Raw genomic sequence first — 7,040 nt, 5'->3', positions numbered from 1 at the left:
TCTGCAAGGACAGGAAAACCATAATGCAAAGAGGTCAGTGAGAATTTCTCCATCACTCAGATCACATTCTATAGGCAGCAGGCAATAGAAATATTTGACATTAAAGCGTTTCCCATTTCCTCTCAGAACAGGAAGGCCAGTCAGAGCATTTCATACAGTCGTTACCATGCGATGCCATGACATGGCACTCTTATTTCTTATTCCTGCACTAGAAGTGAATAACAGGAAAATTATACCAGTGCCTATGAACTTTTTTGGTGATGTTTTCCCTTAATAATAGCCATAGCCTCATTGCTATGCACTTCCTTGAGCTTGACTGAAAAAGGGGAAAAAAACCTAAATTATGTAATTCAAAGAAAAGGAAGATCCACAGGAATCAGACATGAAGAATAAAACCAGGCGCATTTACTTTACATAGGAATAAAGTACAGTTGTGCTTCCAGGTATAAGACATCCAGTAAGTGCCAAGGGTTAGGAAGATACATCTAGTTGTACAATTGTGGTCACTATGGCGGTTACTTGGACATAAAGAAGCACCTGGCAATGACCACATTGTCATCAGCAGGATGAACTACCAGGAGGTGTTGGGGTCTTTAGGAAGGCCTGAGAATTATTGAAGCATCTGTGCTGTGCTTTAAGCAAACCTAGTATAAGCGTGGCATTAAGTCCATATAAGATTAAATAGTACCACTTCAGTTTAGGCTCTCAATTCCACTCGGTGACCCTGAATAGGAAAGGGTTATTGCCTTCGTTGGAAACTAGATTCTTTCTCTGGAATCACAACCTGCTGGCCACAGGAAACCATAACTTGAACGTTTGTGTGTGGAAATGCAAGCAAATGGCTTGAAGCTAGTGGCTGAATGCCCTCTGAGAAGGGTATCGGTACTGAATGGGTACAAGGTGGAGATAAATAGGTGGTCTGATAAATAAGGTAACAAGGGGGAGATGGAGAAACATAGAGGTGCAAGACTGAAGAAATGTAACAAACTTTAACAGACTACAATGTTTCTGAGATTAAATACTGAAATATATTATATAACTGCATATTTGATCAATTTGAATATTTACAAAACAGAAACAGCATCCCTAGCTGTTTATATATATATTAGAATTATAAATACATCATTTATGTATTATTCTATTATGGCATTTTAAAATTAATTCTTTTGTATATGAGGTGAGAATTCCATTTAAATGGGAATAGACTACTGAACTCCATTAAGGCAACACAGATCTATGAAGAAGCCTGGAGTGAAACTGCACTGCTGGTATTTCACTCCCAGTATGCTGCTATTGGCATTTTATTTGACGTGCTGTTGACTTTTTCACATCTTGTGATTTTTCACATCTTGTGTTATTAAACTAACAACTAAGGAAAATCAGAAAAGCCAATGACACTTAACGTGGTATGTATGGTCTAATATGTGAAGTATTTTTCTGGAAATGTAGGAAATCAGAGCTATAAAGCTATAGTATCTATTTAAAATGAGAAGGGAATAAGTAGAAGCACCACTCATTAAATACTTTTTGTTAAAGAAATGGCTCATTATCCTTTTGTGTGACTCATAAGTCACCATCAATCAGCTGTTTAATCTGTAATGATATAGCCTTTCTCTGGCAACATGGGTGCAAAAAATCTATAGCTAGAATTTGATTAACTCTGACTCAAGGGACTTCTAAAGGATACTGGACAAAAATAATGATTTGTGAAAATGACTACTTTGTGTGCCTGAATATTTGCATTTTCAGATAGATATTTTCACAACTTCAGCAACAGCGAGTTACTCACCCTTTGAAAGTCAGCCCCTTCTAAGCCAGTTCAATGACTTCTTTCTCCAATGTCCAACGTTAAAACTATCATAGAACAACTCAGAAATCCTTCAGCAGTAAGTTATTAAGCAACGAAATGACATGTTTCTTAGCACCATGAGGTGACATTCTGCTTCTAAGAAACAGGTACTGTAACTATGGGTAATTTCATTATGCACACGCATGGCTAATCCTGTATAAATCACAACACATTGAGTAAAAATGAATATTTTGGGTTTAATTGTTGTATTTCAGATGCATTTACTTAGGTTTGCTTGGTTCACCTACTGTAAATGAGAACTCTTCTTCTAGGACGAGGGGTGATGGGTTCAAACTTAAACAGGGGAAGCTCAGGTTAGGTATAAGGAAGAAGTTCTTTGCTGTGAGTTCTTTACTGTTCTTTACTGAAACAGGTTGCCCAAAGAAGTGGTGAATGCTCCATCCCTGGCAGTGTTCAAGGCCAGGTTGGACAGAGCCTTGGGCGACATGGTCTATTGTGAGGCGTCCCTGCCCATGGCAGGGGGTTCAAACTAGATGATCTTAAGGTCCTTTCCAACCCAAACCATTCTGTGATTCTATGATTCTACCTGCTTATTTATGTCTTTGTATTCTTATCACTATCACCAAAGTTTGAAAGATCTCTCACTCATTTATTTTTTTTGATGCAGACTTAAATGAAGGACCTTTTGATATTAAGTCCTATGCTTGATCCAAAATGTGACTTCCACTGTTCTCTCACATCCCATTCCTTCCAACATCTCTAAATTACTCCTTCTCCCTCCCCAGTCCATACCCCCAAGGAAGTCTTTCACATTTCTCTTTCAATATTTGATGATAAGAAGAAAACCAGTATGCAAGGTAAGGATAGAACACTAAGAGATATAAATATGAAATGATAGTAACGGTCTCTGAGCTGTGGCTGGAGATTTCTGTACAATGAAAAATGCTCAGTAGTCAGTATTTTTGTCTGGTAATATTAGTTTCATTCAAAATCAGAGTATTTTTCATGAATAAGATTATAAGGTATTGAGTGTGTGTAATAGGGAAAACTGAACATTGTCTTTCCTTTCCCAAGCCAAGCACTGTGACTGTAATATGAAAAGAAAGAAGATGCAATATTAATTGCTTCTGTGATAAGAAGAAAAGGTTCTGGCAAGGCGTGAAAATAATACAGTATTGCCTTTTACTTTATATATTGTAAACGTCTATGTTACAACCTGTGCCTTTATTACTTCATACCCGACAGGACATACAGCTGTGTATTGGACCTTCAGCCTGCTACACAGCGGTGCCTGCTCACACAACAGTCAAACATAAATGAAGCTGTGCTGCCTTACTACGATCTAACCCTGCTTGTCTAGGACAGATTGAGGTTTTAGGGAAGATAGTTGATTACTGGCTACATCCAGCTCATAAACAGAATCTGACTCCATACAGAAACGCAGACAACTTTAGCTGAATGACTTCAGTGATGACCACAAATGCGCACAAACTGAAGGGATTTTCACATCAAACCGGAGTCTGCAGCTCTGGCATTCTTCCACTCTCCCGAATGCAAAGCACCCCGGCCTTTCACAATAGACATGTCCTAGCAAACAGCCTCACGCTGTGGACGCAGCATGTACTAGGGAAATAACACGCACATTTACCGTACTTGAGCTGTTTCTCGTCTCACCCAGCTCTGCCAGGATATACTGAGAATTATTAGGTTGTGATTAATTCAACACTTGTATTAAATTTGTCTGGAGTATTGGGAAGAGGAGGAACCTTCCAAAAAGACAGCTGGTAAATTCGTGTGTGTGTGTATGTGCGCTTTGTTTGGGTTTGGGTTTTTTGGGGTCTTTGTTTTGGTTTTTTGGGCTTTTGGGGGGTGTTTTGGGGGATTTTTTCCTTTTTTTTTGTTTTTTGGGGGTTTTTGTAATTAGTTTAGCAGGGTAAAAAAATTCAAGTGCAGAAATTCTGGAAGAAAACCTATTGAGTGTCATGTGTTCCTTGTAGCCCTTGGGGGAGCAGAACTCAGCCGTGCTCTGTAGCAGGATTAGTGGACATCCCACACTTGGTAACTGAGAACAAATGCTATACTGGAGCATAGCAGTAATCTACCCAAATGTGTTGAACATGAACATTTACAGACTTATGTTAAGAATTTTCCAGGGATTCGGCAAACTTGGATACATAGTTCTTTATAAGAAACTGCAGAATCTTTCTTCCCCTTCTAGGAAGCTGCTTCTGACCTGATCCTGGATCTACCACCTCCTTCCTTTCATTCTATTTTAAGAAGGGGGAAAGAAGTGTTTATAGACACTTCTGCCAACATCGCTTTTATTTGGCTGTGGGGTGGAGCTGCTCTGAGCAAAGGGAACACCTCTGGTAGCTACCCATTGTGCAGCACCGCATCTGGAGCTGAAAAGCAAGGTTGTTTCCCAATTTGCAAGCAACAACCATAGGTTCAGGAACAAAGAAACACATACTCCACCTAGTCCCAAGAGCATCCTCTCTCCCCTGTGGCCTATTTAAAGTTATTCTAGTGCTCTTTATTGGACTCCAGCTATTAAGTGAACACCTTCAATCTTTAAATCCTTCAAGCGAAGTAACTGTAAGCAACGCTGGGGTAAAACTGATTATTGTTCCTAGTGACTCGGAGTATCATTTCCCAGAGTGAGACTCCCCAAGGCTCCTCTCTCTAGAGCAGATGGTAGACAATTTTTAGTGTGGCATTACTACTGCATAACACCAGCAATCAAGATGACAGTTTACAGAAAGAGATAGAGACAAGATCCCTGTCATAAAGTTCTCATGGTTTGTGAGTAAACAATTTAAAAAAAGAGAGGGGTTCCCCCTCTCCTCACATACGCAAAGTAACTTCTATTTTAAAATACAATCCTAGACCGTAATAATGTAACACATTATATCATCACCAAAATCAAATGCGCATTCAGTTCCAAATCATTTAATTGATTTTTCCAACCAGATGCTCTCTTGAGACCCCACTTGCTCACATACTGTGTGAGGTTCTGGTGTCCTCAACATAAGAGGACATGGAGCTGTTGACGAAAGTCCAGAAAAGGCCACGAGGATGAGCAGGGGCTGGAGCACCTCCCATGTGAAGACAGGCTGAGAACATTGGGGCTGTTCAGCCTGGAGAAGAGAAGCTGCGTGGAGACCTCAGAGCAGCTTCCAGTGTCTGAAGGGGGCTACAAGGATGCTGGAGAGGGACTCTTCATCAGGGACTGTAGGGATAGGACAAGGGGCGATGGGTTCAAACTGAAACAGGGGAAGTTCAGGTTAGATCTAAGGAAGAAGTGCTTTACTGTGAGGGTGCTGAGGCACTGGCACAGGGTGCCCAGAGAAGTGGTGAATGCTCCATCCCTGGCAGTGTTCAAGGCCAGGTTGGACAGAGCTTTGGGTGACATGGTTTAGTGTGAGGTGCCCCTGCCCTTGGCAGGGGGGTTGGAACCGGATGATCTTAAGGTCCTTTCCAACCCAAACCATTCTATGATTCTATGATTCTATGCTATGAAAAATAAAAAAGACTTAGTCTTTGTATAAATAGCTAAAAATACATCTCAGGAATTGGTGTCCAGCCACTCCATACTGTTGCACAGACTGGTGCACTGCATTTAGCATTGATGTAAGTCATCGGAAAGGAGCCTGTCCAGGGTGGTGCAAAATCTCCCACCCTATGGATCTGCTGAGGAGGCAGAGAAGGAATTTGTTACCTAACTTCCTTTGGCTCCTTGGGGAGCCAAATTGTTTCTCAGGTAATAACTTAGCGAAACAGGTACCTGGCAAACATGCCAAAGAGCAGCAATTCCTCCCTAGACTTGTATTTTAAGTAGCTTAAGGGCAATCATGCCACTGCGAGGTGTCTCTGAATACAATTTATAGAGCAGCATTCGCCTTCTTTTTGAGTGGAAGAATTAAGCTTCTTTTAGCCAGAAAACAGGATGCTCCACAAAGAAACTGTACTCTTACCCAAGGGGAAAAAAGTGGTAAGAAACATTTTCTTGTACTTTTGTAGCTCAAATGATTGCAATTAAAGACATTTTATGAATTAATAAAAAGACTGTAGAAACATAAAATTGCTTTGTATATTAATATTGTACGACACTGACGCGATGTGTGCTTTGAAATGAGTTTGGGATTTTTTCTGTAGTGATTGCAAATCATGTGCTTTAACTGCAACATCAAGAGGAATGGTCTTGAGAATATGCTTTAAATGGCTAGGCTCGAACAGGAATTACATTTTGGAAGTTGACTTTAAAAGCAATAGAGGCATCTAGTGGAAGTGTTGAAGGACTGCAGCTGTCAGAGACTGCATCAAGGCACAGCTGATTTTCTTGCATTGCTTCTCCCTGGATTGAGTTTTGTGAATAGAGTGACAAATGCCAATGCTGTTTGTGCTTTATGGAAGAGACGAACCTTAAATTTCAGGGTATTTAGTGAGGCAAATAGGATTTAGGAGCCTAAGACATATCGTTCTAAGCAATTTGGGCCCCAGAAGCATATATACTTGCAATGCTTACAGTGCCATTTCTTTCAGACACATGGCCAGTTGCTGTGCAATTTATAGTCCTTGACTACCTAAGCTATGAGACTCCTTCTCAAACATGACTGAATTAGGCATGCAAAATAGTGATCTTTCAGTCAGCTGCCTGAATGAGCAGCCACTCAAAATGACCCATAGGAAACACCAGGGGTAAGCGCAAGTCCTCCAGAGAGTCCTTTCACAGTGGTAGGTTGAAGGGTATGGTTTCCAAGCACAATCCACAGCCTCAAACCCTCTCTGACTACATTTTTATTTGAAAAGCTGACAGGTTGAAGTAGGGAGTGTCCGTCTTCCCTCCGAATACAAGAAAAGAAATATCCTGTCCCACTTTCTTAGCCAATACTTCAACAGATGACTCCTCCAGGACATAGGAAGTTCAATTTCTTCTCTGCCTGATAGCACATTTCTTATTTCCTATTATATACTCTGGGAAAGAAGATGACAACTCAACCGAAATCTGAAAGCAGGGCTTTTGAGCCCAAGAAGAAACCCTATCTATAGCCAGACTACAAAGCGTGAAGGTCTAGGCCTTGGTGACACATTCAGCTCCGTTCCCCTTAGGCTGTAGGGCAAAACACATCATGGAAGTGTCTGCATAAACATACTCAGAACACATTACAGAAGTGTTCATAGCTCCCTCCCTAAGCTTAACACACGGTGCTGGTTAGGCAATAACCCTAAC

The sequence above is a fragment of the Strigops habroptila genome, chromosome 10, assembly GCF_004027225.2.
Source record: "Strigops habroptila isolate Jane chromosome 10, bStrHab1.2.pri, whole genome shotgun sequence".
Lineage (NCBI taxonomy): Eukaryota > Metazoa > Chordata > Aves > Psittaciformes > Psittacidae > Strigops > Strigops habroptila.
The sequence above is the reverse complement of the archived record's forward strand: the minus strand, read 5'-3'. Positions refer to the sequence as shown.